The 20,682-nt window shown below is 50.6% G+C and overlaps 1 protein-coding gene across 1 annotated transcript in view; it reads left to right on the plus strand.

Moving 5' to 3' along the window:
- The first annotated feature begins 3,835 nt into the window (after positions 1–3,835).
- LMCD1 (LIM and cysteine rich domains 1) overlaps positions 3,836–20,682 on the plus strand; it is a 34,107-nt gene continuing 17,260 nt past the window's right edge. The window contains exon 1 of the mRNA XM_074602484.1: positions 3,836–4,046. The gene's annotated coding sequence lies outside the window, so the exon portion shown is untranslated. The remainder of the gene's footprint in view (positions 4,047–20,682) is intronic.

Consider the following 20,682-nt stretch of genomic DNA (forward strand, 5'->3'; position numbering starts at 1 on the left):
CTGGCCCCGACTCCCCACCCGGGGAGCTTCGAGCAGACCTTGCTCCGTTTCACCTCTGCTCCTCCCTCGGGACTTGTCCCCTTCCCCCGAGAATCATAGAACCACAGAATGGTTTGAGTTGGAAGGGACCTTAAAGATCATTTAGTGCCACCCCCTGCCCTGGGCAGGGACACCTCCTGCTAGACCAGGTTGCTCAAAGCCCCATCATTCCCCAGGTTCAAAAGTCCGAAGGGCAGCTTGCTCCATTCTTCAAAGCCATGGTTGAAACAATCCAAGTGGCAGGAATATAAATGAGGAATAAAGCTGCAACCTCAACTGAGTTTTAGACCCTGCAAAATCCATCTTAGAAAGTACAGATTCTGACCTGAGAAACGAGTATTGCTCAAGACGCTTTAAATCACAGAGAATGATGCACTGGGAGAGACGGCGCTCCGCAGATGACCTAATACGTCTCTTCCTCCCCTGTCCTCAGCGACTCCAATAAACTCCTGACCTTGCAGACCAACAAAGACAAACTCAAAGGAGACGGGAAGTCTGGCTTCACCTTCGGCATCGTGTCAGAAGCTCTGCTTGGTTCAGAAGCAAATACTAGTGCCAACCTCTTACTGCCATTCTATGAGCCAGCAACCATTTTTTTGTCCGTGGTACAGGCTTCTGCCTTCAGAGCTCAGCTGCCCGCCGAGGGCACGTCAGGCAGCAGCACTCTGGTGACACCTCTGCGGGGATAGTTTTGTCCTGATAAAAGCTACCAGTGAATCAACAGGAAGCTGAAATCTCTGTTTCTCATAGTGGAGCATCTTTCCCCTTTGTCCATTTGTCGGCAATTTATGGGGAATGACTACTGCAGAGACTTAGCTGTGTTTAGTCATAGGATGGTTTTGTCTCTTCCTAGCAAAGAGCTAAGTATAGCACAGACTCATTATTCAGAGGCCGTCAGTGATAAGTGGCGTTGGCATCCTTCCCACGGCGCAGTCTGAGCCGGGGGTCGGGTCCTCCTCAGGGCCGACTTTAACTTGCCTTCGCCTCCCCCTGACTCCCCTTCGCTCCCTGTGTGACCTGCCGCCGCACGGGAGCAGATCCCATCCTCAGAGACAACGTTTCTGGTGGTTTATGCCCGATGACAGGCTGAATCATTCCGAAACCTAGAAACTGAAGCCAGCACATCCAGCTTGGCTGAGTTTCCCATCTCTGGGAGCAGCCACCCTCAGGTGCTTCTCGAGGGGTTTCTGAGCATCAGGAGTAATCCACCCCTGATACGGCTTCTCGCTCTGGCTACACTTAGCTATCACCTGTCATGATTTATTTGTCTTATCATTCATGACAACGCTTCCAGATGTATTTCATTGTAGATATAAGCATCTAGGATGTTTTAAAATCTTGTTCTAATCTCAGTTTTATTATCTTCCACTATACAGAAATCGTAGAGCGTAATTATACGCTGTGTTGGGCGCTGTTGCCACACTCCACGGGGAGAGGCTGGACCCTGCCCTGGCACGCGGAGCCTGCTGCTACACAGCTTTACAACTGCCATTTAAAACTAAAACAAGGAAACGAAAAAAAGCCCAAACCCAGCACTTTTACGTGTAACATCTCCTGGCTTTAGCCACCCACAAACAGATCGCTTTCTCTCCATGCTTGTCCGAAGCATGACCCTTGGCCGTCCCCGGGCCGGGTGGCAGCGGGGCAGTGCCACCGCTCCCCGCTGGGTCCTGGCCCATCACCCGGGGCCTCGTGGCTCCCAGAAATCCCTTTGTAAGTTCTTTGCTATTTTTCCCAGGTCGCCACGTGCGTGTGTGCATTGGGAAAGTGAGATCATGTCACCCCATTGCCATTCCAAACGTTTCCTGGGGCTGCCAAGACCTTCATGGCCTGGGTTTGTAAAACAATATCGCTGTGCTCTCCCCTCTGCTCGCTCCCAAAATGCCTCTGGAAGGTCAGGTTCAAACGCCCTCCCCAGGGGGACTTTATCTCTCCAGAATTTCTCTTCTGCCTTTGCTTTTTAACCCAGATTTTTTTGAGGCTGTTTCAATGCCTCTTCTAAAAAAAATAATCAGGCATTCGCTCTGCGTATCAGGCACGTCCCCGCTCTCGAGGGCTGCCAGCCCCTGCGGCCCGTGTGCTGAGCCAGCCCGGCGTCACCCGCACGGCTCCAGCCCATTGCTTCTCCTGGGCAGAGGGAATCCCGCTCCCCGGCCGGCCCCTGCACCGCTCAGTGCCCACCATGCCGCAGCATCGCACAGGGCTGCAGAGGGAAGCCTGGCGCTCGCCAGCCTGCAAAATGATGTCGTCTCTGTCCCTGGGCGATTTGGACGCCCAGGGGAGAATTTGGTGACCCAGCACACTCACCCCTACCCCCCCGCCCAAGGCACTGCGCAGATTTACCCCTCCCTGCATGGACCCGGGCAATCCATCTCCTGGCTGGAAGCAGCAGAAAGTCCTTACCTTCTTCTGCAGGCTGAGGAGCCCTGAAAGAACCAAGGCAGAGGCTGGCTGGAGCACAGGAGGGGAAATGCAGGGGAAATACATGCGCCTGCGTCGCCTTCCCAGTCTCCTCCCAGTAAGGCACCAGCCTTTGCCGCCATTCACTCCTTTCCTTTCCAAACGGCCGCTGTACATTGTATTCCTTCATTTCAGAAAAGCTTACCCAGGTACTGGGGACAAAACACAATGTGAGCTCTCATAAACCCTGCCAGGGGCACATGCGGAAGCAGACAAGCAAAAGGGACATAATTAATCGTGAAGCACTCTCAGAAACTGAATGCGGGTCAAAATGAGCCCAGGGTGATGAGCCCTTCTCTGCGGGAATGTATTCAAGAAATCTCAGAAAAATGTACCAATGTGTGAGATATTACATCAACAAAAGAGTGTTTAGGATTTTTTTTTTTCAATTTACTGTTGTGAAGAGACAGCTTGGTTCTGAGCTGAGTTTGTGTTCCTTGCTTCCGACCACAGAACGTAAGGAGGCGGCTGGGTCCTGGTCACTGTTATTTCAGCAGGGTTTTTCCTAGATTCAGGCACAATGAGGAAGGGAGAACAGCGGGGGCCAGCGGGAAGAGGGGAGCAGGGGAGAGAGCTGGGAGCGGGAGCATGAGGAGCCTTCTTACCCGCACCTGCACAAAGGGGCTTTGTGCTGGACCCCCAGCCAAAGCAGGAATGTTTGTTGAAAGCTGTAGAGACCTTGCCATTTCATGTAAAAAAAAACAAACCCAAAAGGCAATAGATCGTCATTCAACCCTTAACATTCATTGAAATAAGCGAAACATGGTTTTGGACAGTTTCTTCTGTTAAAAACATTCCATGTCTGTTTTCTGCGATAAACTGCCCCAGCACATTCCTGTCTGGTTCGGGAAATCCGTTTCCCCGTGCTTCGTGTCAGAGCCTGGGACAGCAGGACGGTGGGATGGTTGTACGGCAGGACAGGGGTACAGCAGGATGGCAGGACAGTGGGGCGGGGGGCAGCAGGATGGTGGGACAGGGGGACAGTGGGATGGCGGGGCACGGGGACGGCGGAATGGTGGGACAGTGGCACAGCCCCCAGGCCAGCCAAGAAATGAGACTTGGCTTGAGACCTGCCAGCTCCCTCCACCTCTGCCGGGCCACGCACCGCCCGGGCATCCGCCCAGGCGCCGGGCCCCATCCGCACCCCTCCGGCACCGCCCCTTTAGGGCGGGAGTGTCTGAAAACACCTTTTTTTTTTTTTTCCTTTTCCTTTTTCTTTTTCTTTTTCTTTCTCTCTCTTTTTTTTTTTTTTTTTTTTTTTTTAAGCCCCAGCCGCTGCGGCGGGGGCTGCGCTGCCCTGCGCTGCCCTGCGCTGCCCTGCGCTGCCCGCAGCGGAGCTCCGCGTCCGCGCCCACGTGCACGCGTTGCGCAGAGCGCCCCGCCCCGCCGCACGCCATTGGCCAGGAAAGTTTCCTGCCGGCGGCGGATTGGCGGAGGGGAGGGCGGGGGCAGCCGCCGTCGCCAATGAAAGGCGGCGGGCGGGTAACGCGCGGCCAGGCGGCGGGCGCGGAGCGGTGCGGAGGGAGCTGAGTCCCGGCGTGCGCAAGGTGGGTTCCGCGGAGGGGGGCGGGCGAGACCGACCGACCGACCGAGCCACCCGTGCCCGGTCAGGGCCCGCGGAGCCTGGCGGCGCAGTGCTGGCGGTGTGCGACGAGGAGGGGCGGGCGCGCACGCACCCACCCACCGGCGGGGCTGTAAAACTTCATTTTTTTTTTTTCCTTTTTTTTTTACCCCCATTATCTCCTCACCTCCTGCTTTCCGCCCCGCGGCAGCCCGCGCTGTGCCCGCCGCTGGGCTTGCCCGCTGAATGGGGGGGTGCTGAGGCCCCCGGGTGCGGGCGGTAGCGGCTCGTCTCGCACCCGGCGCTGCTCCGGCAGTTTGCTCCCCTTCGGCTCTTTCCTTGTGCCTGCCTGTCCCTGTTGAAAACTCCGCAGCTAAACTCACCCAGCGGCTGCTGTTGTACCGGTTTTGAGCAAGGGACTGGAGCAGCGGATGCAAAGAGGAGGCGTGTCACAGAGCACGGCCGCTGTGTGGGTTGTTAAATGCTCAGGGTTAAGAGTGCACAAAGGTAATCTCTGAAGTACTGAAGTTTTTCCGACATCTCGACAGGGCAAGTCTAGCTGTGCGTTGTGCCCGGGCAGGGTCTGCCCAGTGATGTGCCTGGGGTTCTTCTTTCTGTACAAGAAACCTACTTCAACCAAGCTTTTGCTGGGAAAGCAACTGTTTGTTGTCTAAATTAAGGTGCCTAAGCCCCTGAGTGGTGCTGCTCTGAGCCTGTGTCCCTGGGGGAGCTGCTTGTCTCCTGTCAGACCCTCTGGAAGCATTGGTCCTGGTCCTGTCGAAGGCTTGCTCTCCCCAGGGCGTCCCAGATCCCTGCCACAGCGTCTTTTGATGAGCAAAAGAACCAGAATAACTGAAACGCCCTCTTGGCATGGTGTTAGGCTGAATGGAAGGGATTTTAATTGCTGAATAAAAAAAATGCGTGGAATGGGTTGCCAGGGAGCAGCTGCTCTTACGACCTCACTTGCTGTACCTTTGTCACAGCATAATTAGGAGATGAGTTAAACGCTGAATGTCAGTGCTTCTCAGTTTCCACATTGCTGTAATCCCATCCCTTGATGCCAGATGGCCCGGACTGGGCAGTGCTCAGTGCTGTGCCCTGGGACTGGCCTCTGTGGGGCTGCTGGGGCACAGGGACACCCCCAGACCTTCCTGGGGGGATGGTACACTTTGCTGTGAACCTCTCTGAGAACTTTGTTCAGCACTGTCCTTGGACTTCCCTCCCTGTCCTGGCTGTCGAGGTGTAGCTCCCTCTGTCCCCTTAGGTTTGAACTGGGCCGCTGCTGGGTCCCAAGGAAAACTATTTGCTGGTTTTGTGGAAAACTGGATGCTCCTTGCAGGTCACTGCAGGCAAATGTTGGTGTTTGGCCCGGGGTGTGTGTGTGTCACTGTGCTGCTGTCTGGGTGGCTGGGGCTGTGCTTCACACTGTGATCCCCTCTGCAGCATGATGCTCCTGCTCTATGTCCTGCCTGAAATACCTGGTTTTGGGTGGGAGTGAGGGGTTTCTCCTTCTAGATCTGCCCCCCTTCCCTGTCCCTGCGGACCCCTGCAACTGCCCACTGCAGGGGCCCCAGTGTGGCACCATGGGGTGACCCTGTCCCTGCAGGTGTGTGTGGGGTGGCCAGGGCTTGGTGAGGACCTGCTGGGAAGGTCTCCCCTGGTGTGTTGTCCCCAGAGACTCGGAGTAATGTGCCCTCTGCCAGCAGGTCCCTGTTGCTGGTAACCCTTGGCTGTGTCGATAGGGTCCTGGTTGCCATGGCTGCTGTGGGGAGGGCACAGCTGGAGGCCCTTGGGCAGCTCTTCCCAGTCACTGAGTGGAGATTGATCCCACAAGAGTGAAAACTGACCCTTTTTCTTGGGCACCAGCAGCTGTGTGGTGTTTGCTGGGCTATGGGCAGCTCGATTCCCCCTCACTTGGGGGGCCTGAGCAGGGTGAAGCCCCTGCTAGCAGCCCCAGGCTGGGGGGGTACCCTGTGGGAGGCAGCGGAGAAGCAGGTCTAGACATGGACAGCAATGGGGGCTGAGCAAGTCTGGGCTGTGGAGGAGAAATACGCCTCACAAAGATGTGTCTGCACTAGACCCATCTCCCAGGAGCTTCTTGAGCATTGTCCCCAGGAGCTGGAGCAGGGGGGCTGTGCAGCGGTGCAGTACCAAGCACCCGAAAGGCTTGGGAGTGCAGAAACCATCAGAGCCTTTCCAAAACGTGTGGCTGGGTACTTAGGGATGCTCAGCTCCCGTTGGTGGGGGGACCAAGTACAAGGTGTAGTTTTTAACTTCACTAAAATCTGCGGAGGGACTAGCACAAGCCCTTCATCTGCAGTGGAAGGGCACAGCGTATCCTGGCGAGGGGGGTGCCCTGTGTCTGGGCACTATCCTGTCTCCTGGCACCTGAACTGGCACCGGGCATGGGTATAAAAAAGGAAAAGTCCCAGCTAGTTTGCGTTTCCAAAGGGATGTGAAATGACATAATAAAAACAAGGAAAAAAAAAATAATAGAGACCTTGGATCACTGTCTGAATAATATATGCCCAAAGACAAATGGGGCGTCCTCGCAGTAGACGGCTGTTTAATTTCCTGAATCGGGTGAAGGGCACTTTTTTCTGGGCATGGGGTGGAATGCTGTCAAATTTTAATTTGGCTTGGCAGTGCTGCACAACCAGTTTGAGCAAGTTGGGGAAGGCAAGTCTGGAACTCATTAGGGCTTGTTGCAAGGCCCTGAAAATTTGATTTTCAGTCACTGTTGGGTTTAATTATTGTTGATGTCTTGCCTAGCGTATTATGGGATTCTTTCTGAGGAAATTAAAACAGCATGAGTGGGACGGCGTTCTGTTTGGCAAATGGGTTGTTTAGATTAAATTCTAAATGGAGAGTTAAAACTCGAAACAAAGATAAAGCGTGATGGCTGGCATTTCGTGCGTTACTGGAGCTGGTTCAGCTGGACGGTGCAGGCAGCAGGGTTTGTGTACTCTGCTCGCTAAATTCAGTCCATTTTTGTCAGGAGAAGAAAATAACCCACTAAGCTAAAGGGACTGCTCAAAGCCAAGGTAAAGTTTAGTCAGTTAATGCAAATTTTGGTTCTTTTAACTTTTTCTTCAGTTCTGTAGCATGGGATTTCACAAACACCTGAAGCAGACGGGCTGTGGGAAGGGAACACGGTGTTGGTGCTGCTGGGGTGACCCAGCCCCAGTGTGTGCTGGGCTCAGGGGGAGGCAGAAACCTCCCTTTTCTAATGTAGTGGTTGGATTTGATGATCTTAAAGGTCTCTTCCAACCAAAATGATTCTATGGTTCTCCATCAGCAAAGTATCTGGACACTTGAAACTCCTCGGCTTGTATCTGTCAATGTACATGGCAGAGCTCTTAAGGATCGGGAGCTTGCTCTTTGGAAGTCCAGCAGTGTAAATCTTTTTAGAAACCTTGAGGAATGCATTGGAGACTCAGCGCTCTCATTCATTTTTTCCTAAGCCGTATCCCTTGACCAAGGTGTCGGGGGCACTGGGGCTGAGCCCCGGCTGTGTTCCCTCGGCAGACGTCTGGCTTCCCTGGGAAGAGCCAGGCTCCCAAATAATGGGAGTCATGCCCAGAATTAGTCTCCTGCAGGACGCATCTGTGACATCTGTTCTGTCCAAACCTGCTTTCAAGCAATTTGGGGACACAGTGCTAAAGATGGTGAACGCTGTAACTGCAGTGCCTGTGCCTGCAAAGCCATCGCGGGCCTCGTTTAAATGTGCTAGTGCTTGTTTGTGTGAACACTGTCAGGAACTGTACAGGCAATTTCACCTCTGCTTCTGGAGGTTGGACCTTGTAATTTTTAACTATTAGACCACAAAAAGTTATTTATCCCTTGCAGACCTTCCATGCTCATGATTTCTGTAGTCCCCACTAGCAGAAGCTGAGTTTCATGATGAGAAGTTGGTACCTTCTCCGTAAAGCCCCCTCTCGATGGGCAAGGGGCTTGGTCCCTGTGTCAGTGACAGGTTATACGCCGCTGATGGCCTGGGGAGATGGCTCTATCACCCGCCTGTCCCTCCAAAAGCCAGTTTGTCCCTGTGGGACTGGGACCCCTGCTCCGAGGACGGGGTCACCGTGGTGGAGCCCAGGGAGGAAGCGCCGCCACGGGGAAACAGATGTGGGTCTTAATGCAGAAACCTGCTTAGCTGCAAGCGAGTATTTATAGATATGAAATCATAAAGCAGCACATGGGTTAAAGAGCTTATTTTGGGACTTGGGCTCAGAGCTAAATCGAGTCCTGTAAAATACAATTTACAAGTCACAAAATCCCCCTCGTCCTGCAGGAAGGCAGTGTCTGCAGTATTTTTTTAGGCTGAGATTTTTTTTCCCTCTTTTTAGAGAGGAAATATTATATTTCAGCCATTCAGGAAGAGAGGTATTCAGATGTCCTCGCTTGAAGCTATTGCTCCATTTAAAGATGGGGCTCAGAGAAAGGGAAAGGTTTCAGGGCAGCTATTTGCAGTTTTTGAAAGAGCAAGAGTTTCCTGACGCTGGGTACCAGCCTGACTTCTTGTACTTTTACCATCTGCCTACTCCGAGCCCTCTGACTTCACCACTTCAGTTAGGGAAAGCCTCTGAACTGCTCCAGAGCAGCAGTTTCCCTCTGCGATGGGGGGCTCTTCCCTCTTGCTGGGTTTACTGGTTTTTGCACCCCCTGCCCCTGTGTGTCGGTGCTTTCATGAATCACATGCAAAGTACGTTAAAAGCAGTTGATGCAACTGAAATGAATAGCAGCTTTGACCTAATTGCTGATGCATAAGGCATCATAAATTGTTAAGGTTTAGCTTGCTAGGTGCAGTATCTCCAACCTGTTGAGGAGTGGCTCTCTGGAGCTGATGGGAGGCAGGGGAAGGGAAGCCTGGGTGAGCTGTGGCAATTAAATGGGTGCTAATGAACAGGGGTGCAGCTGGCTGGCTCGCTTGGCAGTCAAATGGTGCAAATAAAAATACTACGGAAATGGAGGAGGGTGGCTGAGTAGTAGGAAATAAGGAAACTAAAAAGGCCTTTTTCTGCTAGTACTGAATTGTCGGTGCTGTGAGCTGTATCTTTTCAGACACGCAAAAATCCTCACTTCTAGGGAAGCAACTCCTGCTTGTGCCTGCAATGTTAAAGCCTTGGTTAGGAGAAGCACGGAAGCAGCTGGGGGGCTGTTGTGTACTTGCTGTGCAAATAGCATTATTAATTCCTAGTGCAGTTGTGTATGTCAGTTGGAAGCTTTAAATGCTAGGGGCTTATTGCCTTACCTACTAAGAAAACAGGCTAAATTCTGTCAGGATTAGCCTTTACATAGTCCTTGGCAAATTATTCAAGATAGTGTTTCATTGGGAAACACATGAGGAACCTGTCATAGGATGAAACATCTACTGTTGACTTACCAGAGGAGCATACGAAAGCAAACTTGCCCAAAAGCAGCGTGGCAGGTTGCCCGTGCCCTGCTGGTATTTGAGGTGGTGCAGCCCTTCAGCTTCTGCATTAGAGTTCAGGGCATCACCAGCCACAAAGTTAACTTGGACTTCTTCATTTGCTCTTCCTGAAGATCTGGAAACCTGTCATTCAAAACCACCTCACGTTATTTTCCCTCTGTATAAGAAGGTAACTTGTCAAGATCATGAAGCTCCAGGCACAAATAAAAAATATCCCCCGTGTCCTCTCGCACGTGCTGCCCGGTCTGCTTGGACTACTGGAGAGCTTCCAGGAGAGCCAGCTCCAGCAGGGCGCTGGCAGGAGGGCCAGCTGGCTCCTGTCAGCCAGGAGGCTTGATCCAGAGCATCGGGATATAGTAGCTGAGCGGGATTTCTCCTAGTTTAGTGTCCCGGATCTGGATGCTTAGAATGGGAACCCAGACCTGCAGCCCCAGAGGCTGGTGTGACTCCATCTCAGTAGCTGTCAGAGGGCTGTTAATTTACTACACTTTGCCTCTTAAACACTTCATGCCCAAGCCTTGGTTTTTGTGTTCTTGCACAGCTGGATGGGCCTGTTGGGATTTTTGGAGGGGTTTGTAGTAGTGGCTGGATCCCATGGGAGCCTTGGAGCTGAAAGGGGGAAGCTGCAGTGCGGGAAGGCTGGGGCGCAGGAGAGGGCGCGTGGCCCAGGTGTGCCTCTGCCCTCAGGCACATCTTCGGCTTCCTTCTCTTGTGATCTCCTCAGCTGTAACATGTGGAGAGTAGGGCTGAGAAAAGTATTTAGAAGGACTACATCAGTTGTGTGGTACAGAAACTTGATGGAAGCGGCTGCTGAAGTGCAACATGTCAGTGTCTGGAGGGACCCCATCCCTGGTGGTGGTTCAGCGCCTTCTCCTGGTGCTGGAGGTGGGAAGGACAGAGCTGGCTTGGTGAAGGTAGTTGGTGACTACAGTGAGACACTTACCTGAGCCCTCTGGAACTCAGCACAGCTGCTGTTCAATTAAATTTGGGTGGGTTCTTCCCATTCCATACACCTACTCACAGCTTGGTTTGGTCTTATAATTAAGACCAAGTGTTGGAAGCACTGTCTTGCTTGCGGAAAAATCTATTCATCTTATTTTTCAAAGTTTGCCCTTCTCTTATCGTTATTTCACACATTGTTAGTGGAGAAAGGAATGCTGCCAACTATGTGCTCTTGGAAGAGCGAGGTATTTGCAGAGGCTGTGGTTCTGTTGTATCTCTGTCATCCTGTAGGTTGAGATCTGGCAGCTCCATTGAAATAGTTCTCTCAGATATCGATGCCTTCCCCTGGTCTTTATGGTGCTAAAATAAAAGGCAACAAACTTCTTGCTCTGCAAAGCTTAATATCAATAAGTGCTTCCAGTATTCCAGATGATACCAGCTCATTTACTGGTGAGTTAAGTAAATCCTATAGAGAGAATTTGGGATGAAAGAGTCTTTTGTAAGTGACTTTTTTTTTCCCCTGTGAGTGTGGTAATTGGGTAACTCTGCTTGCTCATAATCTGGCAGGGAAACAAATTGCTTTCAGGTCATGATTACAATAGATGTTTTCTGCCTATGAAAATGAGAAGAAAATAAAACAATCCTTTGCTGTTCTGTCAAAATTATAGTAGCAAGTGTGTATATTGATTAATGCACTTTGAAGAGTAGCTGTTTGCCCTTGCACAAACTTATTCCGCTTGCAGGCACTGTCAAGGAGCCCCTTCCATGATCCAGGGAAGCTTGTCCAGCCCAGCTCAGCCCTGAGTTTTCCCACTGGAGGAAGCTCCTGGCTGGTCCTCAGCTGGTCCCAGGGTTGGTTTGGACAGTTTTCTTCTGTGCCTGTACTGGGAGCTGATTCCTGAGCACACTGACACTGGACATCCCTGGACATCAGGTCTCGTCAAGGAGGATGCTTGTTGGTCGCCAGCAGGAGGGGAAAAAAATTAGTGTTAACACCCACTGCGTGAAAGTGTTGGACGAGGTCAGTGTGTTTCAGGAGTGGTGGTTCTGCCTCTGTGGCTCCTCTGCTGTGGTGTATCCTCAGTGCTGATGCTGACAAAGTGGGAAGGAAATCCCGCATCCCAGGAGCACCTCTGGAGCTAGTACTGTTTGTACTTCCCTTGCTCCAAATGCTGTGGCCTTGCCTGCAGGCTCCCAGGCTGTGTGTGTCTGGGATGACGGAGGTGTCTTTTAGGGGTAACTTTCCCCAAAAAGTTTGAGGCAGGCTTAATGAGAAGCAGGTGATCCCCTTCCTCAAGGAATTTATTAAGAGGCTTTCCAAGATGGGAAAACTATCTAGGAAAAAGCTGAGTGAGACAGATTGCTCACCAAGCCATGAATTAAGGTGCTTGAGGCCAAGCTCTTGAAAGGAGGTTTCTGCCACCCAGGAGAGGGTTGGTTTGGGCTCTTCTGCATGGTAAAAGGACTTTAACTCAGTCTTTTAGGATTAAAAGTAATTCCTTTTTTAAAATATCTAAATAAAGCTGTGGCTTTTTTCAGACATAATGGGACTCTTTAGGCCAAGTTTTCAATGCCTTTAGTGTTTACCTGAAATTCTGGATGATCGTTTAGGCTACACCAAAAATGAGGTTTGATTTTTCTTATTTTTTTAACTTTTTTGACATGCATGTCAGTTGCACCTCGTGAATGCGGAGCTTTAGAGGATAGCTCAGCCTTTGGCATTGCTGTGCTGAAATGCAGGCAGTCGGTACCCTCAGGAGCATTAGCAATAACTGCCCTGGCACTTAAATGTATAGACAAAAGCTAGCCAAATGATTAGCATCAAAGGGCCTCATTGGAGCAATCACCTGTGAGTTCAGATGTGTCAGATTGATGTGAACCTTCTGCCAGCACAGGAACCACTGAAGGGAAAAACTATTGTGGTAATTCGACCAGATAACTGACAATCTTATTTCTTCTAGAGCATCTGCTTTTCATCTTAAATTAGGAAATTCAAATAGGAGTGAGACTATTTGACATGGATTTCTTGTTACTTCAGAGTGGATGTTACCTAGGCAGTACCTTTACTATATATAGCTATTTGAAATGTCGATACCTTACTTGAGACTCCCAATAGCGTACAAAACAGTCTGGGCTCAGAACTGGGGTAGTTGTAGCTACTGGATGACTTGGGGGGAGCAGCAGAGGATCTGTTCATTGCTAGCAACTGCATGTACGCTGTGAAGGGACAGTTGGGTGCAACACGTGGTTGTGGATAGGACAATTATAGCAAATCTGCCTGGCTGGACCCACAGTCAGAAGGAAAATGCGATCAAAAGAGGCTTTTTGTATGTACTGAGTCTGGCTTTATTCCTGCTTTTAACTAAAATGCAGCCCCTTGGATGTGTTACTATTTTGCTGTTGGGCTTGGCTGATCTTTCTCCTGCAGCCCATGTAAATGCTGCTGGGTTTTAACTGATGGTGCTGTGCTTTTCCAGAGCTTGCAGCATTCCCCTTGCTGCAATACAGATACCTCTTCTGTTAGATGTGAACACTTACACCCTCTGCTTATTGGGAAATCCTTAAGGAAGTTTGAGCTAGCTCCCTGTTATTATGCAAGCTTAGCTCCATTATAGTCAAATAATGACAACGAATTAGCTGCTACCCATCCATATCCCTAAACTCCTCAACAATTGTGCTGAGCAAACCGGTCCCACCCATGTGAATATCATCTGACTTTTCCCTTTTCCTTTGTTCAAGAGACTTTCTCAAAGCTGGAGTTGTTAGTCTCCAAAACTCGTTGCAGCTGGAGGAACCCCACCCAAAGTGCTTGCGTGGTCCTGCAGCTTTGCTTGAGCTCTTCTGCCCTGGCTGTGATTGATCGGGGTCAGGCATCAAATGCTGAGACTGTGCAAGGGTCTCCCGGGGCTGCACGGAAGGGGTTGTGTTGAACTTGCCAGGGGAGCAGTCTGACCGCGAGGAGGGGTGAAACGAGGACCTTGGCTCTGAAGGGCTGTTGTGAACTTTGTAGTAAATTTTTTTGGAAACCGGCTTTTCCTCTTCCCTTCCTAAAAAGGAGGAGAAAACATACTTGAGGTAGTTATGTGTCTCCATTGCCGGTTTTAGTCTCCAAATAAGGTGTTGTGCAATAAGTGCTTTCAGGATCCAGAAACCTTTGCAGAAGCAGGAGGTCCCTGTTTCACTAGTCCCTTCTGGAGCTGTGGCTGTGGCAGCTGGTCCTAAGGTGCCCCTTTCAGAGGCTGGAGAGCTGCGGGTGACTCATGGAGCAGTGCCGAGGAGGAGTAACGTGCTTGTGGGGTTCTCCTTCAGCCCCCTGGTGAACCTGCTCAGATGGGACTTGTGTTCTGCTGGCATCGAGCACAGCGAGAGGAGCAAATGAGCTGAGTCCTGCCATGCATCCCATCGCTGTGCGCGAAACCAGCTCTTGCAGGAGGGTGTATGTTCTTGGAAGCTTTATGGGTCTTCAGCATTGGTCAAACTTGCCAAAACTCTGAACCATATTTGAGGCCCAAGTTCCTCTGAGGATGCAGCTCCAAATCAATGGAGCTCATGATGCTGCAGGTTCAGTCCCCCTCAGCAGTGGCATAGTGGCCAGCCTGCTGCTGACCAAAGGTATGTCCTCTTCTGACTGAAACTGCCCAGCAGTTTCTCATGGTACGTGGTGTATATGCTGCCAATAGTGAAATCATCCTGCTAGGAGACACCTTGTCTTTCAGGGTGTTTCTTTCCCATCTGCAGGACTACTACAAACTTCTTGTGATTAGGTTGAGGTCCCTGTGGATACGCAGGAGAAAAGAGAACTCAAGGTCTGCTAAGAGAATATGGTCTAAGCATCCCTGATCAGATAAGGATCTCCTTACCTTGGTTATCATCCTTCTGTTACAGTGACTGGTTTAGCAGCTGGAGCTGGCTCCACTTTCCTATTTCCACCTTGTTTGTCACTTAACCAAGTCCCTCATCTGTGGTCTCATGACGTGTAGCACGCTTCTGCTGGAGGTCAAGACTAATTTATCAAGTCTGTTTTGACCCTGGGCCTTGCGCATAGCCCAAGGGCGGTGGTGCAGGGAGCAGCCTGGGCTGTGCAGTCTGATAGCGAAAGAAAACTAAACATCACTGAAAAGCAAGTGCCAGTCTCGTGACCGTATTTCCCTTACGCGGTGGCAAATTCTTCAGCAAAGGTGGGCCCCTCTTGGGGGGACACCAGGCCGCAGGCAGTGAAACAGCCCTGAAGGCACGTGCTTGGCTGCATTGGATACCGGTGTGCTGTTCCTGTGCTTGCATCCCCTCGTGTATCCAACTTATTAAGGCCTTTAAAGGAAAGCAGAATATTGCTATGGGCTCCCATGGCACTCGTGGGTTAATCTGTTACAGATGTTCAGTGGGACTTCCCAATTCTGCAGTGACCTGGGATAAACCAACCTCTCTGCAGAAGCAGCTATTAGCGGAGGATGTTAGCTTTCCCTGACTGGCCTTCTTGTAAGCTCTGAAAAATTTTATATTAATGTTAAATTTCTTCTACTCAGTACTCCATAAAATAATTGGGTCTCATGGAATGAGTGTCCCAGGAGCAGTGTGCTGGAGCCACCCTGTACTTGGTGGCTGTACAAAGCAGAGACATTATATACATCCCAAATATCCCAGGGCACTTTGTTCCTTGCCATACTGTACATCAGCCTGCTCATCTCCGTCCGCGGGAGCATCCCAGCAGCCATCCCGCTACCGACGCCTTTGGCACTGAGCTGTTTATGCTATACCTTTAGACTGGATGTGTGGAGACAACAGAACCATGACACCTAATGGCTCTGTGTCCATAGATCCAACTATACATAAGCGGGAAAGTACTTGTGTAGCTGCAACTCTAGAAAGGAGGAGACATTTCTGAGGGCCTGTGCTTATGATAACTGGCGTGTCTGAGCACTGGCAGGTCTGAGTTCAGCCCATTTGCAGTCTAGAAGTTTGGCCCATTTGCCTGTAGCATTAGTCTGGGCATGGCATGGTCGCTCCTAGAGGAGTGTTTGCTGGGAAATGCCCAAGTGTAGTCTGAAGTCTCTTTGTGGATGTACTAGATCTCTGGCCCTGAGCTGGTTGTGAGGACGGTGGAAAGAAGCTTCCACTTCTTGGAAGGATTTTCAAGTCAGGTGGATGTGAAAACAGTGTTTTCTCCAGGTGCTGTTGAGGATAGTCCCCTCACAACAAGCCCAACTGTCAAACTAGCTTCAGTAGACCCTGTGGCAAAGGGTCATTGGCCAAGATGTGTTGGGCTGGTCAGAGGGTGATGATGCGTGAGAAAAAACCTTCAGAAGTCTTCACCGAGCTGTGAATGGGGCAGGCTGGTGGAGCTGGACTCTGACCTGCTTATAACTTCTAACCAGGGGTCCATCTTGCCAGAGCTGCCTTGGAAGCTCAGTGTTCCTTTGCAAAAGAGTCATCACCCTCTGAACCAAGATGGAGCCATGTTTGGGTTTTTCCCGGTCACTTGTCATTACAGGCTTTCTATTTTCCAACCATTGAGCGAACTTACCAGTGTCTAGGATGGCCCTGCCTTTGGCCAGAAAAATAGTGAACCATGGTATTACTGGCATATTCCCGAGATTGTTCAGAGATGTTTTTGTGGGTAGAATGGCCTCAATTTCCTATCATTTCACTACCTAAGAATTTCCTCTGCACTGACTTGCTTTTTCTCTTTTAATAGCAAGAATGCTACAAGACGAAAAAAGCCAAAACAGAAATCTTAAAATGCATTGTATACCTAGTTATGTTGAGCAGAATTTTGCTTTTCTTCCAAGCAGTTTGTTGACACGGGCTTTTTTTTTTAAAAAGCATTACAAACGTCTTCAGCGTCTTTATCTTAAACTTTAGTCTCTCCATGTTTAACGATGCTGTTCCCAAATGGGCTTGGCCATAGGTGGAGTCTAAGACAGTTGGAGCATTTGTTTTGCATTATCTTACTGGGTTTGGGGCTTTTTTGCTGTGTCTTATGTGTGTGTCTTCGTTTTTTAAAGAAATCTCCTTTTATGCATATTTGAGGAGCTGGAGCGGAGCTGCGAGGAGAAGCTCCATATCTGGGCAGGAAGTCCTGCTGACCAGGCAGCCTGAAAAACAGGCAGCGGCGCCTGTTGTGTTTGGCCCCTGCACAGAGATGGAAATGAGAGGCTCGAACCTCCTCGGCTCCTGCGGGAGTGAGAAATAGCGCTGTCCTCCAAACAGGGACGTGGCTGTGCCTGGAGTTGTCACCAGGAGATGCTGCCCAGAGGGGTCTGAGCTCACAGGGGAAGGCCATGCTGCAGTTGGTGGGTAAGTGCCCCATCCCCATGTGGAGGGGCGCAGGTGTGTTCACCGAGGCCTGCCTGTGCCATGGGGATGTCCCTCAGAGTCCACGGGGCCACCTGAGCTGCCCCACAGACTGCAGTGGGGATGAGCTGCCATCCCAGGACCTTCCCCTGCTTCTGGAGACCTGCACTTCCAAGGGCAGAGAAACCTGAGCCATCTCAGAAGCCATGTGTTGCCGTAAAGAGCCTCTTGACTTTCACATTGCTTCCTCTATACGTTTTCCTATAGCTCCAGACTGGCAGGTAGCTTGCACAGTGAGGAGCCTCATGCTGCTGGCACCTGCAAGCAAGAGTTCCCAGGGAGGTCTGGAGCTCCTGGTCACAAAGGCATGTGGTCCCCTCTTGGCTGGAGCAGTGCACAACTGGGAGGGTCAGTGACTTGGTCTTTTGTGCTTGTCTGAAGCTATAGGTGGCCAAAAATAATGGTGAGGACTTCCTTAGGTTTAGTCTTGAGGAAATGTATCCTCAGCTTCTGTATAACCCAAAGGCAAGGAATCACCTGTCGATGCCAATAGGTTTGTTCTTCAAGTGAAACAATAATGGTAGTTTAGGAGCTGAAACTCTGCTGTATTAAGTGTGATCCATTTTTTTGGGCTGAATAAATGTGTTACTGCAGTGAGACAACAGTGGAAGTCCAAAAGCAGCTCCTGGGGTGCTGGCAGAGGTGCCGTGCTGGGTCAGAGGTGGGAGGGTCCAGCTTGCCTCGCATCGGCTGGTCTGGTGAGTTTTATAGGGATGGCACATGCCACAGGGTGCCCCTTGGGTTGGACACACTTGTGGGACTTGCTTGTCCACCCATCTGTGAGCTGGCTGGTCAGCCCTTGGTGGTGTGGGGCACCACCTGTTGTGTCCCACCTCTGCCAGCTGGTGGGCTTCAGGATGCTCGCCCTGCCCTTGGCGATGGCCAGTCATGCGCAAGCCATCATGTGGAGGCGTTTGGAGTCGGGCAGGTGTCTAAAATGGATCCAGCAGCCTGGACACAGAGATCCTCCAGCTGACTGGGATGATGGGTAATGCCAGCCCGCTCTGGAGAGTGGGTCTGAGTGTTCTGGGGGGTACCGATTCAGCAGGTACTTCCATGGGCTTTAGGCTGAGCAAAGAGCAGTTAACCTCAATTAAACTTGGCCCTGGGCCATGAAGCAGAAGTTTTGTTTGGACAAGTAGAACAAATTACCAGATTGAATAAATTACCAAGAAAGGATCTTGTTAACACTGAAGTAAGAAGGTGAAATTCTGGGTTTACATATTAAAATGGAGGTCACAGGCTGGTGCCCCCCCCAGGCTGCGAGTTCCTGCACAGACACTTGGACTGTGAAGCATCAGACTGTCTTGCTTGGGGACAATCTACTCGTTCTTGCTACTGACAACGCTCTTCCCTTTGCCTTCCCCCTTATATGCAATGGCACTTTTCCAAATGAGTTTATTCAATCCAGATGTTTGTATTTTAAATAAACAACCATTCATAGTCCCCTGTCTATACTCAGCTTCTGTCCGACTCATTAAGATTAGAGCCAGTAAAAAAAACCAGCCAAACAAAAAAAACAACAACACAACCAAACCCATCTAGCACACAGTTCCCAGAGGGACAAGGTTTTAAGTGGTCTGTGCTGGAATCTTAAATGTCTTTATATTTTTTGGAGAGCTGGTACATACCTGAAGGATCAAAAATGACCTATTTTTCTGGATATTAGAGACAGGGTGGAGGGTGTGTGCATGTTAAGACCATTTTTAAGATGTGTGTTTATGAAATCCCAGGGTGAGATGTCTTTTTGCTGTCTTCAAAATATCTGGAAAGACTGCAGGTGAAAAATGAGGTGTGAACTCCAGGTGAAAGCGGAGGCACAAATGAAATGGCAGTTCTGTGGGTGAAGTGAGCTGAAATGGGCTGTGCCCTACCCTTCGGGCTACGTTCCTCAAGGATGAGCAGCCTTGTATGGAGACTTCATAGTTCTGCACAAATAAAAGCATGCAAAGGCTTGTCATCTACCTTTAAAATGGGCAAACCAGCATCCAGCTGTTTCTGGAACTATCTGTTCATAAAGGCTTCATCCTTATTAGCAACATGGGTTTCCAAGTGAATTAAATTTCTTTCCTGAGTGCTACCAAATAACCCTTTTCCTCTTGAAAACTGCAGAAAGTGAGTTTGAATGTCAGAGGACATGTATGTTGGGGTGCCCCAGGTCCACATGGGAGCTTTGGGGGGTATGGGAGCTGGTGGATTGGGGGGATGCAGGAGGAAGGAATGGCTACCAGCGTCATCACTGGCGGCGTCACCAGCTCCGCATCCGAGTGGAGCCCTGGAGCTCAGCACTGCTGGGCAGAGTTCAGGGCTGGTCACCAGCAAAGCCACTGCCCTGGCGCCCAGCCACCCATGCAGGGTCCCTGCAGAGCCTTCTCAAAGCGGAGTTTATTTTTTTCTTTTAACCATAGCTCTGCAGTATGAAGGAGCTGAGCCTGTTTTCCCCCAAACGCACCCTTTAAAAACAGCCTCTGTTCTTCTGCTATCAGTCCCTCTGCTTGAAAATGGGAGTTGGCCAGGGTGCCCTCTGCCCGTCCCTGTGTGGAGCTGGGAGCACCGAGCCCTCCCTGGGTAGTGGGGAGAGGGGCTGGGGCTGGAGGAGGCATGACAATATTGATTTTAAATAGCGTGTGATCTTGTAATGAAAGACTATCACAGCCCAGAAAAACACATGGACTAAATTAAGATTGCACAGGCAGGCACCACCCTGCTCCGGCATTGAAACCCCTGCAGCCTTCCCTGTTCTTCTGAGGGGCTCTACGTTGTGTATGCGCAAATGAACAGCCGGTGCCTAGAAGTAGTTTGTGTTTCGAGAGGGATTAAAGATCTACAAAAACTTGATGAATGGCAGCAAGCACCAAAAAGGGCAGGGTGGTGCGAGACCCGTATGTGTTAAATCTTAGCAGAAAATGCCGGGTGCGAAGTCCATTCTGGTTGGAAAATTGCAAGAAACTGATACCTTATAGTGCTGCTTGGGGCTGAGAGTCCTGGGGGCTTGCGGAGGTGGGTGACCACCCTCGAGTTTAATCTCTGACTGCGTAGGGTCAGTTCTGCTGAGGTGGGCGAAGCTCCAGTGATGCTGCCATCGCTTCTGCTGGGTGTGCGTGTCCTGGGCTGGGACTGTCCTTGTCTTCCTTAAGTCCATTTTTACAGGGAACAAACATGTCTTTCAGACAGGAGTCTGCAAGTTTCTGTAAAAACAACCAGGCTGCGATAAATTCAGTGTCGCGTGGTGTCGCTTCTCCCTGATGCTCCCTGCAGTGCTTTAGTTTTGTCTCCCATCATACCCTCCTGCATTCGTCACATTCAAAGAGCCATGTTTGATAAATCCATGGTGCAGGCACTAAAATAGGTTTATTTTCAATGTTATTGGCTCCTGTTGTGGTTTTTTGCACCTCCGTCTCTCCTGTTGGGAGGTAACTGGGACTGTCTGCACAGCAGTGAGCCCCCATGTATAAAACTGACTCTCTTCTGTCCTCACTGAGGGCAGAGCCCAGCCCTTTTCCCTCTGCCTTTCCTCCCCGGAGCCTTCCCCCGCCGTGTTTCCTGTTCACTGTGGAAACCACCCCTAAACGCCAGCGCCGGAGGGGTGGAAATGTGCCACATTCCCAAAATACACTGAGCCCCTGTAGAAAGACGGAGGAGGCGTGAGCTGCAGTAAAGCCAGTTCAGCATTGATTCATGGCAGTGTACCTCCACGTCTCGCTGCGTGACATCTCAGACGGCACAGACTCATATGCAATGTATAAGCTGAATCAAAATAAACTTTTAATGAGACCTGAGGCTCCTGTGCATGAGGTTAAGGTGGCTGCCCAGCATGTGTGCATGTTCACTGGTTGATGTGCCATCTTCCCTCGCTTTAAGGTGCAAACCTTCACCCCGAGCATCCCTGTATAAA

The sequence above is a fragment of the Larus michahellis genome, chromosome 10, assembly GCF_964199755.1.
Source record: "Larus michahellis chromosome 10, bLarMic1.1, whole genome shotgun sequence".
NCBI classification, from domain to species: Eukaryota; Metazoa; Chordata; class Aves; order Charadriiformes; family Laridae; genus Larus; species Larus michahellis.